Raw genomic sequence first — 21,655 nt, 5'->3', positions numbered from 1 at the left:
TAACTAGCACATGAATATTGGTTATATTATTCACAGTTCCCTTGTGTATTTAAACTTTTTCCTTTTTTTTTTTTAATTTAAAGATAATGGACAACTTACCAGCAAAGGGACTTCAATCCCCTCTGCTATGGTACCTGTTCTGAAGGAACTTCCTGGGTTTGTTCATGATCAAAGTACAAGAAAACACATCCTCGGATTAAACGCCACTACTCATGTCTTCTCATCCTCATACAAAATAATTTTCCTTGCTATTATATACATGCATTGCCTCTGATTTCTGCCCAATGACACTAGCCCCAGGAGGCAGGATAAGAGGTAAAGAGGGTGGAAACACGAAACCAAACCCTTGTAAGACATGAAGAAACACTTACTCTGTTAGAGCCCACTTTGGAATGCTCTGTGTTTCTGTCACCTCGGGCATTCTGATTCATTCTGAGCATCTCCTCCAGATACAAGTCATTTAGCCAGCCGACAGGAGGAACAATTACTGCTGGCTTAAAAGATTGGTTGATTTCTCTGGCATCTATTTGCCTGCAGTTCTGGCTCCCTGACAAATCAAGTCAGATCAATTTGTACCCTAAAGAGTAAATGGGAGGATGTGATTATTTTCTGGTTCAATAGAAAAGCATTTCATTTCAAAGGGCTGCTGCATAGCATTTCTTTTGAGATTCACTAGGAACAGGTCAAGTCCCTAGAGAGTAAATGATGGATTCTCAGGAGGACAGCTTGGCTTTGCTTCTTACTGAAGCTTTGGGAAAGGAGGCAGGATATGGAGATGAACAGAAAGTGTTCTCCTCTGAGAAAGAAGGTCCTACATATCTGACTGCCTAGACAGTTTGGGCAACTATAGCAAAATACTATACACTAGGTGGCTTAACAACAGAAACTTATTTCTCATAGTTCTCAAGGCTGGAAGTCTGAGATCAGAGTGCCAGGATGGCCAGGTCCTGATAGGGTGTTCTTCTAGGTTTCAGATGTCTAACTTCTTATTGTATGATCACATGGCAGAAAAGAAAGCTAACTAGCTCTCTGGGCTCTTAAAAGGCCACTAATCTGGGATCCCTGGGTGGCTCAGCAGATTAACACCTGCCTTTGGCCCAAAGCATAATCCTGGAGTCCCAGGATTGAGTCCCACATCAGGCTCCCTGCATGGAGCCTGCTTCTCCCTCTGCCTGTGTCTCTGCCTCCCTCTCTCTCTCTCTCTCTCTCTCTCTCTCTCGAATAAACAAATAAAATCTTTAAAAAAAAAAAAAAAAGGCCACTAATCCCATTGCTGAAGGCTCCATCCTCATGACCTAATCACCTCCCAAACACTCTACCTTCAGATACCATCACACTGGGATTAGCGTTTCAACACAAACATTTTGGAAAGACACAAACATTCAGTCCATCACACTCATATTTAAGGAATACATTCTTTGCCTCCTCAAAAGGAGTGATTCTTTAAGAGTTAAAAAACAGGGACGCCTGGGTGGCTCAGCGATTGAGCATATGTCTTCAGCTCAGGACGTGATCCCATGGTCCCAGGATCAAATCCCAAATCAGGTTCCTTGAGAGGAGCCTGCTTCTCCCTCTGCCTGTGTCTCTCTCTGCCTCTCTCTGTCTCTCATGAATGAATAAATAAAATCTTTAAAGAAAAAAAAAGTTTAAAAACATGCTAAAGATTCAAGGTGATAGAAACCTAATTCTCCTGGCAGCCAAATCAAGATCTAGAAAATTACCCCTGAAACAGAACCAAAGAAGTAGAAATAAACTCCTAGAGAACAAAAGGAAACAGAGGTGGGAAAACATTTGAACCAGTTTGGTCCTTGACACTTTGATGCCCTTTACTTGCCTGGTAAGAGATTTGTTCACTGAGACACAGTGTTAGAGTGAGAACCCAAGTGACAGAAGCCTTGGTTGGTTCTGAGATCCTGTGATGGAGGGCTTCCCTTTTCAGATGTTATCTGACACTTGAACTCAATCTTCAGGGTCAGATTCAACCCCCAATCCTGCATATTTTTCATTCCCTCACCCCACAGACATCATAGCTGACATGTAGGAGTTGGAATAATGTCACGGAAACATGTGGGCTTTGGGGGTAGGCTGCTTGGGTTCAGTTCTCAGCTCTGTGGTTTATGAGTCGTGAAACTTTGACAAACGACGTCAGCTTCGATTCCCTCTGTAACACAAGAGCGGTAATAGCACCTTCCTCACAGGCTTGTTATAAAGGACACGGTGGGTATAAAGCTCTTAACACTGTCCCTGCCATAGATCAAGCACTCTACAGCTGTTCATTATGATTATTACTGTTATTATCTACCGCCTTGGGTATGTGATGCTGTTTTGTTTCCTATGAAAGACACGGAGATTTTTAAATCCAAATTTTAGTGAGAATATGTCTATTGCATGAGCAACAGGTATGTTGATTGTAGGGAGCCTCTGTCCTTATGGATGAACTATAGGCTTCCTCTGACTCATTGCTGTCCGCCATGGAATTGTCATCTTTTTTACCTTGGTCTCCATGGCAATTAGATATTTACTCTTGCTCCTCATCTCTACAACACTCTACACAGGGTCAGTTTATTCATGAGCACCATAGTGTAGCAATGTACAAGAAGTCAGAAGGCAAGAGTTCTGGCTCTTTCCATGGCAATAACCAGTTGTGTGTGGGTTGAGATTTATCTATCATTTCTGCCTTTAGGTCTCCACATCTATAAAGTGAGGATTATTTTTCATATGCTCTTCACTTCACCAGGTTATGGAAACTGAAAACATGAATATGAAAGTATGTTGACTTCTAAAGGGTGCAGAGAAAATGGAAGAGATCATTATTGTCTCTTCATCTTTATTTTTCCACCTGCGAATCCTTGAATGCATGAACCCAACAGAGTCTAACAGTAATATCTAGAATGCAGGAAGTATATCTACCAAATACTGCTTAAACAGGCTGCATATTATAAGCAGCATATTTTAACAGCCAGGGACTTCATACATATTGTTGAAAATAATGGGTCCCAAATAAAATTTAAAACTTTTTGGGATCCCTCGGTAGCTCAGCAGTTTAGTGCCTGCCTTTGGCCCAGGGTGTGATCCTGGAGTCCTGGGATCAAGTCCCACGTTGGGCTCCCTTTGTGGAACTTGCTTCTCCCTCTGCCTATGTCTCTGCACCCACCCCCCACCCCCCACCGTGTGTCTCATGAATGAATAAATAAAATATTTAAAAAAAAACTTTTTAATATAAACTCTAACATCTATCTGTAAACTGGTCATTGCTGCCACATACTACATACACTTAGCAAATGTAAAGCCTTCCATCCTGGGGCACCTGGGTGACTTAGTGGTTGAGCATCTGCCTTTGGCTCAGGTCATGATCCCAGGGTCCTGGGATTGAGTCCTGCATCAGGCTCCCTGCTGGGGGCCTGCTTCTCCTATGTCTGTGTCTCTCCCTGTGTGTCTCTCATGAGTAAATAAAATCTGAAAGAAAAGAAAAGAAAAGAAGAAAAGAGAAAAGAAGAAAAGAGAAAAGAAAAGAGAAAAGAAGAAAAGAGAAAAGAAAAAAAGAGAAAAGAAAAGAGAAGAGAAAGAAAAGAGAAAAGAAAAAGAGAAAAGAAAAGAGAAGAGAAAAGAGAAAAGAGAGAAAAAAGAGAAAAGAGAAAAGAGAAAAGAAAAAAAAAGCCTTCCATCCTAAAACTAGAAACTGACCAAGCATAGTTTCTGGTAAGTTTTAGTATTGTATCTGATTTTAAAATGTTTCTTTTCATAAAGGAATGCTAAGGGACAAATTTTCAGTTTGTTTCTTTTTTGTTTGTTTGTTTCTTCTTATTTTAAAAATGCAACTGTATTATCCAACTTTGTTTCCTGACTCTATATTGAAAGTCTCTAGAACTGCAGCCAAGCTTATTAAAACTTTGCAACAGGAAATGGCTATGAACATTTACTTTGGGCTTCCGTTAGAACTGGGTTTACACCTCCTGCTACTGTTATCTGCTGCGTGGTCCCAACAGAAATGATGCTCAGAAAGTAAATTGTAAACAGTTTATTTGCAACAAGCATTTCCTGCTGCTAAAGACTTTCGATCACCCTGCTTCATATCCTTGAGCAATTTAGAAATGATTAATCACCACTCCTGCTTAAAGAATGCAAATCTGGGCAACTAGGGAAAATGCATTTATTGATATTAATGGGATTTATTTCAGATTTTTTAAAAGTGTGCAGTCCCTATATAATGAGAACAAAACTTTCAGAACCTTTGTTCCCAGGAAATCACTATGCCCTTATTCCTTTGCTCATACTGTTCCCTCAGCCTGGATGCCCCCGTTCTTCTACTATTTCCATGTCTGTCAATGTCCTTTCATGCCACTCGGTCTATGGTGCCTCCTTCCCACTCCAGCCCCCGTGCAACTGCCATTCCTCTAAAGAACCATGCACCTGTATCTCTGCAGTGCTTCTTCTGCTTTGCTCTTTAACTCGTTGTCTCACACAGGATATTACGGTTTTTGAAGGACCATGACCCAGATCGTTCAAACTTTTTTTTTTTTTTTTTTTTTTTAAGATTTTATTTATTCATCAGAGACACAGACAGTCAGAGGGAGAAGCAGGCTCCATGCAGGAAGCCCGATGCGGGACTCGATCCCAGGGCCCCCTGGATCACACCCTGAACCAAAGGCAGATACTCAACCTCTGAGCCACCCAGGTGTCCCACTTTCTCTCTTTCAAAACACATGCATATGCAACAGGTACACGATGCTTGGCACATGGTAAACACACAGTATCAACCGATAAAATTGTAAGAGTTATTATGTACTCATTCAATAAGCATCTATTAAGTACTTCCTATGTGCAATGTTATGCCAGACTCTGCAATTGGAAGGGGATAACACGGATAAATAAGACACAGTCTGATGGAGGAGACAGCAATGCCAATAAAGATTATATTTGACAAATGCTCAAATCAAAATGTACAAAATAATACAGGTGCACAAGGAAGGGAGAGACTTAATCAGGGGGAATGCAGACAGGCTTCATAAAAGAGGCAAGCCTCAGTCTTTAACTAAAAGCATGAAAGGAAGTCACCTGTAGCAGAGCTGTGGTAGGTCTGGAAGGCATTCAAGGGAAAGGGAATCATTTACGAAAAACCCCAGTGTGGAAAGAATGATGGGGGCAACTAGGATTGGAGCCTGGACATGGGGTGCTTAGTGCAGGGGGATGGACAGGACAGAGATGGAGCCAGATAGTGGAATGTTCTCTGTGCCTGCCTATGGAGTTCACCTTGACCCACCAGGCAGGATACCTGTCCCAGGTTTTACAGCAGGAGAGAAAGTGGGCCAGAGCTGGGTTTTAGGATGATCATGCTGGTAGCTGGCAGCTCAATTGGCCATAGCTTTTGGCCCTTGTTTTCCTTTCCTGCCCCCAGTCCTGGTGCTTCACTACTCGCTGGGGAATTTAGAACAGATGATGGTGAGTTGGGAGGAACTGTTAATTCCCTTTAATGGCATTTTTTCAGTCCAAAGCGGTCACATTCTCAGAATATAAATTTACTTCTGCATACTTTCACATAGACAACCACAGTAAAATAAATGTTGTTAATTAGTGTTGGTCTTAAAGATTAACAGCATTTAATCCCCACCCCACCCCCACCAATGAAATAGCATTGCCTTCATAAGGAGTCGGAGAGGAAGGGAATGGGGCAAGTGAAATGTTTGAATAAAGCAATCACAGTAGTTTAATTAAGTGAAACTCTGCCAGCTGCTGTGAATGTGACCCCACAGACTTACTTTGTTTGTATTTCAAATCATCCTTTCTAAAGAAAGGGAAGAAACATGCCTACTAAGAATGTTCCTACACTCCTCCCCACCCATACACACACTTTTAGGCAAGCCTGATCTAAACAGAATCATTTTCCAGACCAATAGTAAGAAACAGTGGGAGCAGCTGACAGTGACCCTCTGAGCCTTGCTAACAGCACTTTAAGTGCTTCACCAAGAGCCTATAAGGAGTAGAACCATCCTAAAGCTTCCAAAAATAGGAAAGGAGGAGTGGGGCATGGGGATGCTCTAATTCTCCACTGGTTCTACCACCCTTTGTCTAGTGTTAAAGAACAGGGAGGGGCCTTGTTATGAGCTAAAAACACTAATTTCTCAAATACCATGCTCTATTTTGGGGGACCATAACCTTTTTGAGCCCAAAATGGGAAGACCTCATTCCAAATAGCCACTGTTTCCTCTTTCCAGTCCCTTGAGGGGAAACAATTAGCCTGTTCATTTCAACTGTTGACGCATCCCTACCCAGTGAGAGCAACAGTTCAAGTTTGGGCTTGGGAAACTGGACCTCCCAGGTTCTGATCTTTGATCCATAACTTTCTGTGTGATTTGGGGCATGCTCTTACCCTCTCTTGGCCTTGAGCCCCTTGTCTGTAAATGAAAATAAAGAAAGCATCTACCTTGGAATGCCTGGGTGGCTCAGTTAGTTGAGCCTCCAACTCTTGGTTTTGGTTCAGGTCATGATCTCAGGGTCATGAGATCAAGCCCCTCATGAAACCCCTCATTGGATTCTGCACCCAGCTTGGAATCTATTCATGATTCTCTCTCCCTCACCCTCTGCCCCTTACCCTGCTCACTCATTCTCACTCCCTCCCTCCTTCTCTCTCTCTAAAATAGATTAAATCTTTAAAAAGTTGTGAGGATAAAGTAAAATAAAGGATGTATGTGACACAGAATAAGGACTTTGTAAACATTAGCATCATCAGCAAGTGTCAACGAAACCTTATTACCTATTGCCTCATATCTCGGACTACGAATTAGTGTGAATTGGTTCATCACACTCCTTTAGAAATAGAATTGTAGAATCTGGGTTGTAAAAAAAAAAAAAAAAAAAAAAGTCAAAGAACACCAAATCCAATGTTTCTACTCTTCAAAGGAGGAAACGGAAGTTCAGTGATCTGCCCTTAAGCTCTGCCCCTTTTGCAGTGGGGCCAGGGCCCAGGGTCCTCAGTTCTAATTAAACGCTTTCCCACCATATCATGCTTTCCTCTATAAGAATCTGGAAACTCTCAGCTTTGCTGAGTACATGAGAAGCTGATGGCGAATTATATACCAAGCTCCTAGACAGTGCTCTGTTCAGGGTTAGGGTGACCAGCTGTCTGAGTTTTCCCAAAACTGAGGGTTTCCTGCATTCTAGGACTTTAAGTTCTAAACCTGGACAGACTTGGGTAAACTGGACAGTTTTTAAGCTTACTTAAGGCAGACCCTAAGTTTGGGGGGATTTTTTGTTATTGTTGTTGTTTGTGGGGGGCGGGGGGGTTGCACTTCCAAAGACCTTTACTGAGGATGCCTCGGTGGCTCTGCGATTTACTGCCTGCCTTCAGCCCAGGACATGATCCTGGAGTCCTAGGATTGAGTCCCACATCAGGCTCCCTGCATGGAGCCTGCTTCTCCCTCTGCCTACGTCTCTGCCTGTCTCTCTCTCAATCTCTCTCTCTCATGAATAAATAAAATCTTAAAAAAAAAAAAAAAAGTCCTTTATTGGATGTCAAGGCCAGGAACTATCCTGGGAGTGGGATCCCAGTCCCAGTCTGGAGTCTCTAGGTCTATGCTGCCCCTGCCCCTGTCCTGACTGGGACAGGTGGCCTCCTCTGACAGACTACTTGGCTCACTCTTTCAGGTGGTCCCAGCCCTGCTTGGAGTACTCACAGGCCTTAGAGGGGGCCACCGACAGAGCCAATATCACTGTAATGATGCCTGAATTCCAGGTGTCGCAAATGTGAAAGTTAAATTTTGGAGGAGCTGGGAGCTAGGGTATCTTCAGACCAGTCTACTCACACATTTACTGGCTGAACTGGTACATGCCTGGAGGGAGTACCTCCTCAGCCTTCTGAAGAATAGCCTGGCTCTTGTTGCTTGGCCCCAGCAACTCCTGGTCATAAACCAGGTAAGCGGCACCCCCAGCCATACTGCCCTTAATAAGGAACCTCATCAGCGACCACACTCAGGGCACCATGGTCACTGTGCTCTGCACATGAGGGCACTTGACTCGCCACCCTCAGTAAGTGCTTCTTGAATGAATGAAAGAATGTTTCCTGAGAACCAATCGAGTTCTCTGTAAATCTGCCTGGCCTAGGAGAGGAAGACACATAAGGAAAGGAGAAAGGAAGGGTCTGGCCCCTTTTGTCAAGAATGGGAAGTCTGATTTGCCAGAGAACTATATCTTCTTGGTTAAATGGACAGTGTCTCAAAATGGATCCTTATTGAGAAAAGAAAAACCGAAAAGCAAAGATAAACCACAATGGACTTTATTTAAAGGAAAAAAGACAAAGGTTAGCTAATAAAAGCCACAACCAGGGTGCAGCCTGGCCCTAGTTCATTTTCTCTTATGGCCCCATCCTAGCAGAAGACTGGGAATAAGGCTGGAGCTCCCTCTCAGATCTGCAGAGGAACAATTGCCCTGCTCCCAGGCAAAGAAACATGCCCTATGTCTACACCTCCAAGGGCTGTATGGAATGGGAGAAGCTAATGGAAAAGAACGCTTCCAACATGGAGAAGCAACACCCTGTGAGAGAGAGAAATGGAAAGACAGAAGAAAAAAAAACAGCCGCTAGCCAGCTACTTTCGGAATAATTAAAGGATTCTTATACTGTGAGTCACAGGCAGCCCAGGAAGACAGTCAGGAAGTACAAAGCAGTATTTCAGGGTGCAAGAATTTGCTGTGCATAAACAGCCGTCACTGTCCCTTCAAAACAAAATGGTATTTCCCTAAAATCTAGCACTGTCTTAAACTAGTAAAATAAGTGTCTTTCTGCCGTAACTTCTGTAAAATTGCATATCGGCAATAGGCAATATGGTCTTCGCTCAGTGGGTTAAACCTGGAAACATCTGGAAGATAATTATTCCCTTTTTAATAATAATAGTTTAGTGAACAAACTCCACCTGATGGTGAAAGGTAATAAACATGCCCACTGTTCATTTTTAATTCCTTTTTGGAAAGTTCCCATTTCTGCCAGACATTCTTTCAAGTGATCTTGGGTAACTCACACCCCCTCTCTGGACCTGACCCTTCTCATGGACTTGGTGAATAAAAAGCTAATTTCTGTTCTTCCATTCTCTGCTAGGACAACATAATAATGCAGATATCTTACCTATACTCCCAACACAGCATTAGAGTTCTGACCAGTCATTGATTGTACTTACATCTGGGTTGTCAGAAACAGACCCAGAGCAAGATGAATGGAACAGGTGCCTTAAGCCTCTAGAAGCTGAGTTCAGGAGGCCAGAGACAGATTTGCCCAAATTAACCAGACCAACACTACAAGCACCAGATATGTATCAAGGGGCAGAGAGCTTGCCATCCACCTGGTCCTCAGCCAATAGCTTTACTGTTTCTGTTGCTAATTCATGCATAAGTTATTCTTGCAGCTGGACCAAGATCACTGAACCTGAAAGCATAAGGTCCATATGCACCATGATGAAACTTGGCAGCAAGTCTGGGATTTCCTCCCTCATCAACAGGACTGTGATACAGAAACCTTCAGCATAATATCAACTAGCTGTAAATAAACCTGTTGTTCATTCCTACCCCATCAATAGCATATTTTTTTTTTTTGTAGCTGCCACTAGTACTTCTACTGCCTAACTAAATATGCTAAGCAGGCAGAGAGTAGTAGACAAAATTTAATAGTAGATGGAGTCTTCCTGAGCGATGTCTTTCATTTATCTCTGAGGATCCCATAATTTTGGCTATGCCAGTTACCTCCTGTTGCTCCATGGTCAACAGAATACCACAAGTTGGGCATCGCAACTGGAATTGCCACTTCCATGCTATTATTCTCTAGACCTTTCTGGAACCATGTTCTTTCTTTGGAGTTTTGTCTCTCCTATTTTTTCAGGGCCTTTATTGCCAACAAGCTAACGAATCTTAGTTAATTTAGGTGCTAGAAAGGGATTCTGGTACTTCAGCACTTTATGTCCTTCACTTTAAAAAAAAAAAAAAATCCACTTGAGAAAGAAAGAACACTCATGTGGGGGAAGGGCAGAGGGAGAGGGAAAGGGAGAGAAGCACACTCTCCACAGAGCTGGAGCCTGACCCAGGGCCACTCCCACAACCCTGAGATCATGACCTGAGCCAAAACCAAGAGTTGGACACCCAACCAACTGAGCCACCCAAGCACCCTTGTCCTTCACTTTTATAGAATAAAGCAGTTATATAATAGTGGAACCAAGGTCTCATCCAAAATGCTCTTCTAAAGGTAGCAGAACTGAGATTCCAAGTGGTCTGACTCTAGGTCCTATTTCGCACCATTGTGAATGGATGGGGCCACATTTAGAGATATTTTTCTTAAAGATATGCTAGCATTTTTTATCTGATATTCTCTGTCTCTAATATGTTATTTTGAGAATGCAATTAAGCAAGAAAAGTCTCATAAGTCTTTGCAACATTCTCTGGTGGAATTCTTGGCTCGCCATAGGAGATCTATGATGCAAAATAGTGAATAACTTCTATTGCCTTTATCCTGAGGGCCAGTCACTGTGCTATGACAACTCAGAACAATAATCATCTTTCATACTAGCTTGTATATACTTCTCTAGATCATATCCCAGGATTCAAAGGGCTTAAGGACTTCTAAGGACATTTCCAGCCAGTTGAGCAGAACATTTCCCAGACTGTCAAATGAAGTTGTGAGATATCAGGACAATTGGAATAAATAACTGTAGACAAATAATTCCTGGCTCCCTGAGCCATGATGGCAGAACAAGATCATACTGCTCTCTGCCCAGCTCCTCAAGGCATTCTCTTAGCCCACAGAGTCCCAACAGCCAGATGCCAGGCTGATAATGTGGAGAATGCTGCCCTTTGTTTTAGTTGGAAAGAAGCTTGGCAACTCTGCAAGTGGCATGAAAGAGAAAGCAGAGTCTGCCTTGAGAAGGTTTGGGGAAATTTATCAGTAAGAAAGACACTAGCTTATGTCTTGGAACAAGTTGTTTTGGATTTCTTTCCCCTCTGTATACAAAGTACTAATGAATTACTTCTTAGGAAGAATACAAAACTGGGGTGAGTGACAGGGAAACCATTCTGTAACTGTTCCTTTTGTCTTTTTGCATTCCTACTCAAGACTTTCTTCATTTCTCATTCATTAGAGATAGGAAAATTATTTCATATGAACCTAAAAGAACTGTTTAAAAGATCCAAATATTTTGTAGAAAGTCTCCTTCAATGACTAAAAAAATATGTAAGAATGCTATGTTAACTGTCCAGAAATCAGGACAAGGAAAGAATCCAGTTGGTAGCAGGATTGGTTACCAACTAAAAATCTGTGAGCCAAGAGGCCAAGATATTAGCACAAAATGGTAGGTGGGGTGGAGAATGTCATTGGGTTGCTGTGGTCATGAGCAAGCAAAAGATACAAGAACTGAAAGGTCAAATGTAACAAAGGAATGAGCAGCTCCCATGGGTCAGGGAAGGTAAGGGTCAGGGCAGGTAAGGTCAAGAGGTCATGTCCAGGGGCCCCTGGGTGGCTCAGTGGTTGAGTGTCTGCCTTTAACTCAAGTAGTGATCCGGGGGTCCTGAGATTGAGTTCCACATCAGGCTCCCCTGAGGGAGCTCCCCTCTGCCTATTTCTCTGCCTCTCTCTGGGTCTTTCATGAATAAGTAAATAAAATCTTAAAAAAAAAAAAAAAAAAAAAAAAAGGAGGTCAGGTCCATCCAGGGAGCAGCACTAGGAAATAGAGACCTCACTCCAAGTCAAAGGCTCCATTTCACTTTACTTACAAATCCTGCCTTGGTAGAACCCAACCTGGGAGTTTAGCCAGTGAGCCAATAGATATTTCTGATAAAGAAAGAAGAACAGGAAACAAACAAATCATTGAACTCCAGAAGCAGCCAGACATTTAACATACTCAATTTTCACAACTCTTTGATAGATAATATAGGTCATGTTTTCCAGTTCTCTCACATCTCTTATGCATTTTGCCATGTTTGGAGAATTCCCTGCCTTATGAGTTCTGCCTCCCTAAAGTCAAGTTAGAAAAATTTGCTTCCCCAAAGACCTTGGCAGCTAGAACACAGGCATGAAGCCTAGGATCCATCACTAAGATGTGCCCAGGCAACAGTTTAATCAGAACTGATGAACCAGAGGAAGGAGGTGATGCCTGGAACCCATCTGCTGACAAGGGTGGTGGCAGAGGCACCCAGTTTTCTCGAGTACCAGTTGTTGTAAAATGGATTCTGGGATCCCTGGGTGGCTCAGCAGTTCAGTACCTGCCTTCGGCCCAGGGCCTGATCCTGGAGTCCCAAGATTGAGTCCCACATCGGGTTCCCTGCATGGAGCCTGCTTCTCCCTCTGCCTGTGTCTCTGCCTCTGTCTGTGTCTCTCATGAATAAATAAAATCTTAAAAAAATAAATAAATAAAATAAAATAAAATGGATTCCTGGACTGGAAATATCAGTGCTGGCAGGAGTTGTAGCAGAGCGTGAGTTCCTGGCAGCCAAGCTGTGCTCTTAGGGAAATAAGGGTCAGCAGCTTCCTTATTGGGTCACTCCTACAGCAGTTTCAGGCCTTGATCCCAGAAGCTTAGCTTTAAGCCTGCTTCGCCCCTCACCTGCTCTGGGAGCCACCCAATATCCTTTCTGCTTAATGAGCTAGAGTCAGCTGCTGCTGCTTATAATTAAGAGCCCTGAGTGTCTAGAATTAAGGATTACTATTCTCCCTTCTTACTGAAAGGAGACCAAAGTGAAAGGAAGATAAGAAACTAAGATGAAAGAAGCTAAGTAACTTGCCCAAGGACATACAGCTCCTGAGTAGCAGAGGCAGAATTTGAACCCAAGACTGTCTGACTGCAAAGCTGGTGTTGCTTCCAATTTATTAACTGGAAGAGATCAAGGGAAAATTATCTATGTGGGGTGCAGTAGGGAATGATCCCGGTAACATCCTGTGAACTCTAGATACCTTAGTCGTCGGGACACCTTTTTGTCTTTGCTCTCAGTTGCTTTTCTGACTTAACTGTGTGCCAATAAACATATGGGCGATACTAAAGATAAACTAGCACCGCTGATTTCCATTGCTACCTTCAAATATTGCCATTCACAGTTTGTAAGGGGTGGGACCACTGTCTGTGGATTGCTGAGGAGGTGGCCAACTGTTTGGGTTTTGTTTACCATTGCTTTTGATGAGTCACAGAGAATTATGCATTATTCATAAACTGTAGGTTTGAAGAAAGTTCCCTCATGCAATTTCTGCTCATTGACTCTTCCAATCCAGGATTGAAATAAATAGCAGCAGATAATGAAGTACACAGCCCAACCTGTGCTTTTACACTGTGTGAACTAATACCCAGAGAACCAGAAAGAGGGGCTCGGAAGGGTGAGTTTTTAATTCAGAGTCCTACCACGTATACTAAAAAACTAAAAGAGGGCATAGTGATAGATACACAACAAACTAACAATCTCTTAGGCACCTGAAAATTCCAATATCCCTCAAGGTGAAGAATGAAAAGGAAAAAGGTCTCAGGCAAACTGCTAGGAGTTTGAGCAGTTCCAAGCAAAATGTGAAGTAGCAGAAATCTGTTTTAGAGCTGCAAAACCCCGTTCTTTTATCTCTCTGCTTCACAAACACCTGAATGAAGTTCGCTCTCTCCAAACTTCATTCAACAACCCACTCATTCTCCTTCAAACCAAGATCCAAATAATAGCAACTTAAAGAACTACTCCTTTCAGTCATTTGCACTTAAATTCAATCAAAATCTTAAGTTTTATAGTGGATATCAATCATTTGTACTTAAAAAATCATTTTTTGTATCTCACACCAAAAAACATTATTTAATATATTACATTTAAAAAGTAGGTAACATATATTGTGGCAGTTCGTTTTATGTGTCAATTTGACTGGGTCACGAGGTTAAACATTATTTCCAGGTGTGTGAAGGTGCTTCTGAGTGAGATTAGCATTTGAATCCGTAGACTGAGTAAAGCAGATCGCTGTCCTCGTTGTGAGTGGGCCACTAGAAGATCTGAGTAAAGTAAAAGGCTAAGAAAGAATTTTTTCTCTCTGCTTGGTTTTTTTTTTTTTTTTTGAGTTGGGACATCAGTCTTCTGCCTTCAAACTCAGGCTGGAAATACATCATTGATTCTCCTGGGTCTCTAGCTTGCCAACCACAAATCTTGGGAACTCTCAGCCTCCATAGTCACATGAATCAATTCTTTACAGTAAATTTCTCTGGAGATCCCAAACTAATACATGTATGCATTCATTATAAAGTAGGAAATGATGAATACTCATGGACCTATCACCCAACCCAAGAAGATTACTATCACTCTCCCCTTTCTATTATCCAGCCTCCTTACCAGATGTCCAGAAATATTTTGAGCCCTTTTTTTTTTTTTTTAACATTTTGGTAGTTCCCCATTCTATAGATCCTGCCTTCTCAACAATAAATTAAAAATAAATAAAAGGTTGTACTTCCCAGTCTTCCTTGTGCTACGGTGCCTGGGGTGATTGAGGTTCTACCAATTAGATGCACCTGTGTTGGACTGATTCTGAACTAAAGTTTATACAGGAAAGAGGCAGGGCATATTTCTACTCATATTTTTAGCATGAACTGGAACCAGCACGATGGTGGCTTCCTGATTATAGCAGATGCTACAGCTCCCTTGGAAGGTTATTTTGGAATGTGGAAGTGCACACAAGGGTTATTCCTGGAAGATTACCTAGAGTCTGTTTCTTTAACCTTTGTAATGATTCTTTAAGCTCTTTATCCCTTAACAAATTCCTTTCTGCTCAAAGTAAACAGAGTAAATTCATTGATGGCATCTAAGGAACTCTGACCAATACAAAAATTGAACTGTAAGTGATTGCGAACAACTTCAAGGACATGAAGCTTAGATTGGCTATCTGACCTAGTCAGGTTGAGGTATTTGGGTATTATAACATTTTTTTTTATTTTTATTTATTTATGATAGTCACGGGGGGGGTGGGTGGGCAGAGACATAGGCAGAGGGAGAAGCAGGCTCCATGCACCGGGAGCCTGACGTGGGATTCTATCCTAGGTCTCCAGGATCGCGCCCTGGGCCAAAGGCAGGCGCTAAACTGCTGCGCCACCCAGGGATCCCCTATTTGGGTATTATTAAATGACAGGACCCTAGTAACCCATGATATATGAAGTAGTAGAACAGCAACTTAAATGATTACCTTTTGTCATTTGGAATAAAGTATTTACTGAAGCCAAAGTTTGGGGTTCCCTTTTGATTGTTTCCCCACAGACACCATTATGTAGTGCTAAGGAATAAAAGAAGTATGGGTTGAGATGGCTGCCTCAATTACCATGGGTGATCTTCTAAAAGGAAAGACAGGCTTTAAAGAATAAAAATTCTCAGACCAAGATATTGTTAGAGAAACAGGGAGTTTCTTGAACTCCTCTAAAATAATTTTTTATCTCATAGCTACAGGATTGGCATGGCCAAAAAGCAAAGGCAGAGTAAGATTTGGCCAGCTATTGAATTTCAGTGTAGGTGAACTATATCCCTACTACATACCTGATATGAAAGTCAGGGTATTATATGAGAATGAGGGCATTTGGGAAGATCTAGATGATTCTGAGTACCCTCAAACCCCATTACATCTCCCTTACTGAAAGGAGCAGTCTCTCCCCCACCTCCCATAGCTGAAGACACTGGTCCAGCCCTTTTGAAGACCTTATATTAACCTCATTTGAGGCAATTATCTTATACAGGAATTCTGGCTCTCCTCATGCCCTACACCTGTGACCTTTCATTCCCACCCGACTTAAAATTAGTTCCAGATCAAGCATGTTTCTATGGGCCAATTTAAAGTCAAACATGGAAGGGAAAGATTCACATGCCAAAAGAATTGAAAGATTTTGCTAAAACTAGTACTGACAAAAATCTGGAGACTATATTGGGTATTCCACCAGAAACATAATTTTATGGGCTAAATTATTGGCCCAGATATACTAAACTAGAGAGTCTAGATTCATTTTTCTTAGCTCGAGACAGTTGTTAACCTGTTTAGTTGACTGAAACCTGGATCCTACTATATGGCCTATTGCTGAAGGAAGCTGAAATGTAAACTCTAGAGATTCAGAGAGATAAGAATGTTAGAGTGGATTTATCACACACATCTAACATACACACAAACTAAGTCTGGAGAACACTCCCTTTTTTAAGGCATTGAGGAAAACATTAATGAAGAGAGAACCAGAATCTCGAAGGGTGCTTTGTTGAATTTCTTCTGTACTCCAGAGATGAAGGTAGGAGATATTGCTATTGAAAAAGTTCCCTGATTTCAGTAGGGTTAGTGGATGCCCAGAAAAACAGACACTACATAGTAGGATTTAACTGCCAGAAATAGAGTTGATGTGGAGATTATAATAACAGAATGAGGGGTACCTGGCTGGCTTAGTTACTGGAGCATGGGACTCTTGATCTTGGGGTCCTGAGTTTGAGCCTCACATTTGGTGTAGAGCTTATTTGATTTTTTTTTTAAGATTTTATTTATTCATGAGACACACAGAGAGAAGGCAGAGACATAGGCAGAGGGAGAAGCAGGCTCCTTGCTGGGAGCCCAATGTGGGACTCAATCCTGGAACTCCAGGAATCCCACCCTGAGCCGAAGGCAGATGCTCAACTGCTGAGCCACTCAGGCATCCCTAGAGCTTACTTTAAAAAATATATATATAGAATGATTTGACTTGCAGAGATATTTTGGTAGTGGCTAATTGATCACAGTATTTCTAAAACTGAACTGGATGGGCAACCTATGAAAGATGTACTTAACCTGTATAACTGAAAAAACCTAGACTTAAGTAATCATATCCAGCTTAAATCATCACTAGAGAGGCATGGCCTGTCTTCTAATATCAATACTCTCAATTCAGTAAATAAAAGGGAGAAACTTTGAGGAAGGACATAATAAAAACCTATATGAAAATCTTTCTCTAGGGGATCCCTGGGTGGCTCAGCGGTTTAGCGCCTGACTTTGGCCCAGGGAGTGATCCTGGAGTCCCGGGATCCAGTCCCAGGATCGACTCCCACATCAGGATCCCTGCATGGAGCCTGCTTCTCCCTCTGCCTGTGTCTCTGCTTCTCTCTCTCTCTCTCTCTCTCTCTCTGTGTGTGTGTGTGTGTGTCTCATGAATAAATAAAAACCTTAAAAAAAAAAAAGAAAGAAAAATCTTCCTCTACCCCTTCACCAAAAGTGCCTGCACACATTTACCAGGGTAATTGTATACTAGAGAAAGGGAAATTCCTACACCTTTCACAAATTATTGGACATGGCCTTGAATTTGTGCTAAACCCCAATGATCCAGAACATCACCGTTTCAGTACATACATACATACAAACAAACTCAGAGCAGAGCCTTATCTTGAGGGATCCAGTTATAATGGAATTTGAGTCCAAGTCTACTTCATGATGGGCACAAAGTTTCTGTTGATCCAACCTCTGGTTGTTTGCCCCCATTCCTGAATTACAGTATGAATGGAGAAGTTTAGTAAATAGCAGAATCCTCAAAGTGGCTTCCTGATCTAAATTAAGCACTATTGGGACTGCCCCCACCTAAAAAACAAAACAAAACAAAAAAACCCAAAAGCAATGCTGTGTTTTTTAAGAGAATTCTGGGAATTAGTGTCATCATCAAAGAAAATTGAAGGGTGGTGATTTCTATTATGTCCCCATTTAATTCACCTGCTTAACATGTGCAGTGAACAGATGGATTTAGAACATGATAGTGAATTATCAAAATCTTAATTAGTAACTTCTGTTCCTGCTCCTCTTCCTAGAGTTATCTGTCCTGGAGCAAATTGACACTATTCTGACCATCTAATATGCACTTACTATGTCTACAAATTTTTTTTTTCTCATCCTAATAAGCCTAAAATACCAGAAGCAATTTGCTTTCATCAGACAGGGACAGCACCCCATGTCCTGCCTCTGAGCTATATCAATTCTCTGCGTCTTTTACAGGTGAGAAAAATGAACTTCTATCTTGTGTATTATTAGTATTTCAGGTCTCCTGCATTAATGGCTAAACAAAATTCCCAACAGAAATCTGGACCATGTCAAAATACATACCATAGTCAGTGGATGTGGAAAGGAGTAGGGGATATTCGAGCCTTTCCTACTTAATAAATGCCCAAGAATCAGAATTTAGAATTAGATTTCCTCAAAGACTATTAAAAAGACCTTAATTATAATCACCTGTTGGTGGTCCACATGCAGTCAAGTTAGTAGATGAATCAAACATTCTTAAGGTTTTTTTAAAAAATTTTTTTTAAGATTTTATTTATTTATTCATGAGAGAGAAAAAGAGAGGCAGAGACATAGGCAAAGGGAGAAGCAGGTTCCACGCAGGGAGTCCAATGTGGGACTCGATCCTGGGACTCCAGGATCACCCCCTGAGCTGAAGGCAAACGCTTTAAGTGCTGAGCCAACCAGGCATTCCTCTAAGTTTTTTTTTTTGTTTTTTGTTTTGTTTTTTGTTTTGTTTTGTTTTGTTTTTTTAATCCACCAAAGTGGTGGTTGGGCTGAATTGACCAGTTGTTCCATGGGACTGACAAGTCAATTCTAATTACATCCCTGAATAGATTAAGTCTGTGAGATTCAACTGCCTTTGATAAACAAAATCATGCAATAGCAATTTTTTTAAAGTTTGTTTTTGTTGTTGTTTTTATGTAGGTATAGCCACAGACCAATTCCTTTTCTTTTAGTTCTGGAACCAATACAGAATTTGCTAGTTTGACTAAAAGCTTAAGCTCTCTAGACCTTAGTAGTGAAAGAATAGTAATACTACATTCCCCATAAATTTCATCAGTAGAGGAATTATGAAGATGAATGAGGCCATATTGGGCCAATTTCCTATTTTATGTAAATCTAAGACAAAGTCAGAGTCATATAGGATTAGAACCATAGGCACTGTTTTTTAGATTCCCAGAAGAAAGTCACTTTATCAACATAAACTTGGCACAATTTTGAAACACAACAGCATCCATCTTATCAGCCCATTGACTAGCTGTAGTAAGTTGTGGTATTTTCCTTATTATTTTATGCCCAGAGCCACAGAAAGATTAATGTTACAAGTTTAGCAACAGTGTGAGATTTACAGCTTACTCGCGGTGAATATTAAAGTTCTTTCCTAGGTCTAGCTTCCTGAGACCACAGGAGAAGGTCACACATGTGCTGCAGAGACAGTCCATGCACTTTCCATAATATTTAGTCTACAGATTAATGTCCATGTTCAAAAGCAAGAAAGACAAGGAAAAACTGCCATCTGTCATTAGGAGCCAGGGTGTAGAGTGATGAATCAATTTAGAGAATACACTGTTTATGCATAAGAGAGAAGATCTGTACCCAGCTCTGGGTGAAACAAGCATTGATTTTACAGATGAGAAAACAGCAGTGAAATATCACTTCCAAAGGGACCTGCTGGTCTCTGGATTTTCAAAATATCACCTCCATCAAAGAGTCTTGTTGAGAATGTCAGGTACAGACTGGAGGCTACAAGAGCAATTAGGGCCCTTGGGAAGTTCTATTTCTGTGGCATCAGGGAAGAAGGGAGTAAATCCTAGGTGATATTATAACCTGAGTATCATGGAACTCTTTTTCAGCATAATGAACACCTGGCCTGTAGGTTATCCGTGGAAAGAATATGCCATCTCAAAATAAGCCGCTTGACATATTGATTATTTTGAGCTAAAGGCAATCAAGAAGAAGTAAATACAAGAAAAGTCTCAGTCCTTCCCCTATTTGTCTAGAAGTAGGACATAAATTTATAAAGACACCCCCCTTCCCTCTCATCCAGAAAAGAGAATTCAATTATTGGAGCCAACTCTAGGCCCTTCTCAGCCTGGAGAAGGATCCATATAACAAACTTTATTAACCAGCCCTTGTCTTCTATTAGTTCCCCTATATATTTACCTTCCCACAATGTGCCCCCCCCTAGAAACACAAAATCCCTTTCCTTTGTCTTATCACTTCTCTAAAAACAAGGGCGCCTGGGTGGCTCAGTCTGTTAAACATCTGACTCTTTTTGGCTCAGGTCATGATCTCAGGGTCATGAGATTGAGCCCCACACATCAGGCTTCATGCTGAAGGTGGACCCTGCTTAAGATTCTCTCTCTCTCAAAAAAAAAAAAAAAAAAAAAAAGATTCTATCGCTTTCTCTCTCTCCTTCTGTCCCTCCCCACCCCCCAGTTCATGCACATGCACACTCACTCTAAAAAAAGAAGTTTCCTTTAAAAAAAAAAAAAGATACTATATAAGCCCAAGTTCTAACCACCTCTTTGAGTTATTCATCTCTGAGTGCTCCCACATATATGCAAATGAATGGTAGTGAACTTCTGTTTGTGTTCTCTTGTTAATCCTTCTTTTGTCAGTCTAATTTGCAGAGCCCCAGCCAGAAAATCTAAGTGCTTAGGGAGAAAGAGAATTTTGTTCCTCCCCTACACATGGATTAGGTCACCAAGAAGTCAGCTGTCATGCATATCTGAATGGTCACTGTGACTCAGAAACTTGACTATGACAGAAGATACATGTGGGAAAACAGAAAGTCCTCAATGAATTCACAATCCAGTAGAAAAGAAAAACATGCAAGTTAGCCATTAACATAAGAGAGTTTCCAGTCTTCACCTATCCGCCCTCCTACATGGAAAATGCCATCTTTCTCTGCCCACTGCCTCCTCCCTGACCCTTGAAGAATTAGGCAGCTTTCCCAGACAGTTCTAGGACTTGGGGATGCTGTTTTGGAAAATGAAAAGATAAAGTCCTAAGGAGGGGATCTGCTTACAAAAGGGACTAGGCAGATGTACCAATAAGTAGAGGACTGGAGAGCAGGATAGAGAAAAGAGAGAGAGATGGAGGAAGGGGGGGGAGTACTTTGAAACTGGGATGATGGAGCACCTGGGTGGCTCAGTGGTTGAGCGTCTGCCTTTGGCTCAGAGCATGATCCCAGGGTCCTGGAATCAAATCCCACATCAGGCCCCCTGCAGGAAGGCTGCTTCTCCCTCTGCCTATGTCTCTGCCTCTCTGTGTTTCTCATGAATAAATAAATAAAATATTTAAAAAGAAAGAAACTGGGATGAATTGGAGAGAAAAGATAAAAGGATTTAAGAAATGCTGTTAGGTGTTCTGGTCTTGATTCCTTTTTATATTGTTTGGTGATGATAAGGTAAGATTAGGCTTCCTTTTTATTACTTTGGACTACTTGGACTCTTTCTTCATATTCTGTATCCTTATATTGGACCACATGAGACCTCAGGAACAGAACTCAGCTTCCCCTGGATTTAAACTCTCTATATCTGAGCCAGGAGGGTACTTTTTACAAAGTTGCCAATGAACAATAGAGGTTGAACAGGTTTAAGCCATGATGGCTACTTGTAGAAAACTGGAAAGCCAAATAAACATTGAGAACACAAGACCATGGTCAATGGAACAAAATATAAGCAAATGCATAGTGAGGGAGGCTAGCCAGGGAACCAGCCTGGGCAGTAGAGCACTTTCTCAGACTATAACCGCAGTCGCCTGCATATGTGGATGAAATGCAAATTCCAGGGGCACCTGGATGGCTCAGTTTGTTAAGCATCTGATTCTTGATTTTTGGTCCAGGTCATGATCTCGGGGTCATGAGGTCAAGCCCTAGGTTGGGCCCAGCACGCAGTGGGGAGTCTGCTTCAGGAT

At 41.6% G+C, this 21,655-nt stretch overlaps 1 pseudogene; it reads right to left on the bottom strand.

Moving 5' to 3' along the window:
• Positions 1-7,629: 7,629 nt before the first annotated feature.
• LOC100683626 lies at positions 7,630-7,977 on the bottom strand (annotated as a pseudogene).
• Positions 7,978-21,655: the final 13,678 nt, after the last annotated feature.

This window comes from Canis lupus, chromosome 17 (assembly GCF_011100685.1).
Source record: "Canis lupus familiaris isolate Mischka breed German Shepherd chromosome 17, alternate assembly UU_Cfam_GSD_1.0, whole genome shotgun sequence".
Lineage (NCBI taxonomy): Eukaryota > Metazoa > Chordata > Mammalia > Carnivora > Canidae > Canis > Canis lupus.
This window is presented reverse-complemented; position numbering and strand designations above follow the sequence as displayed.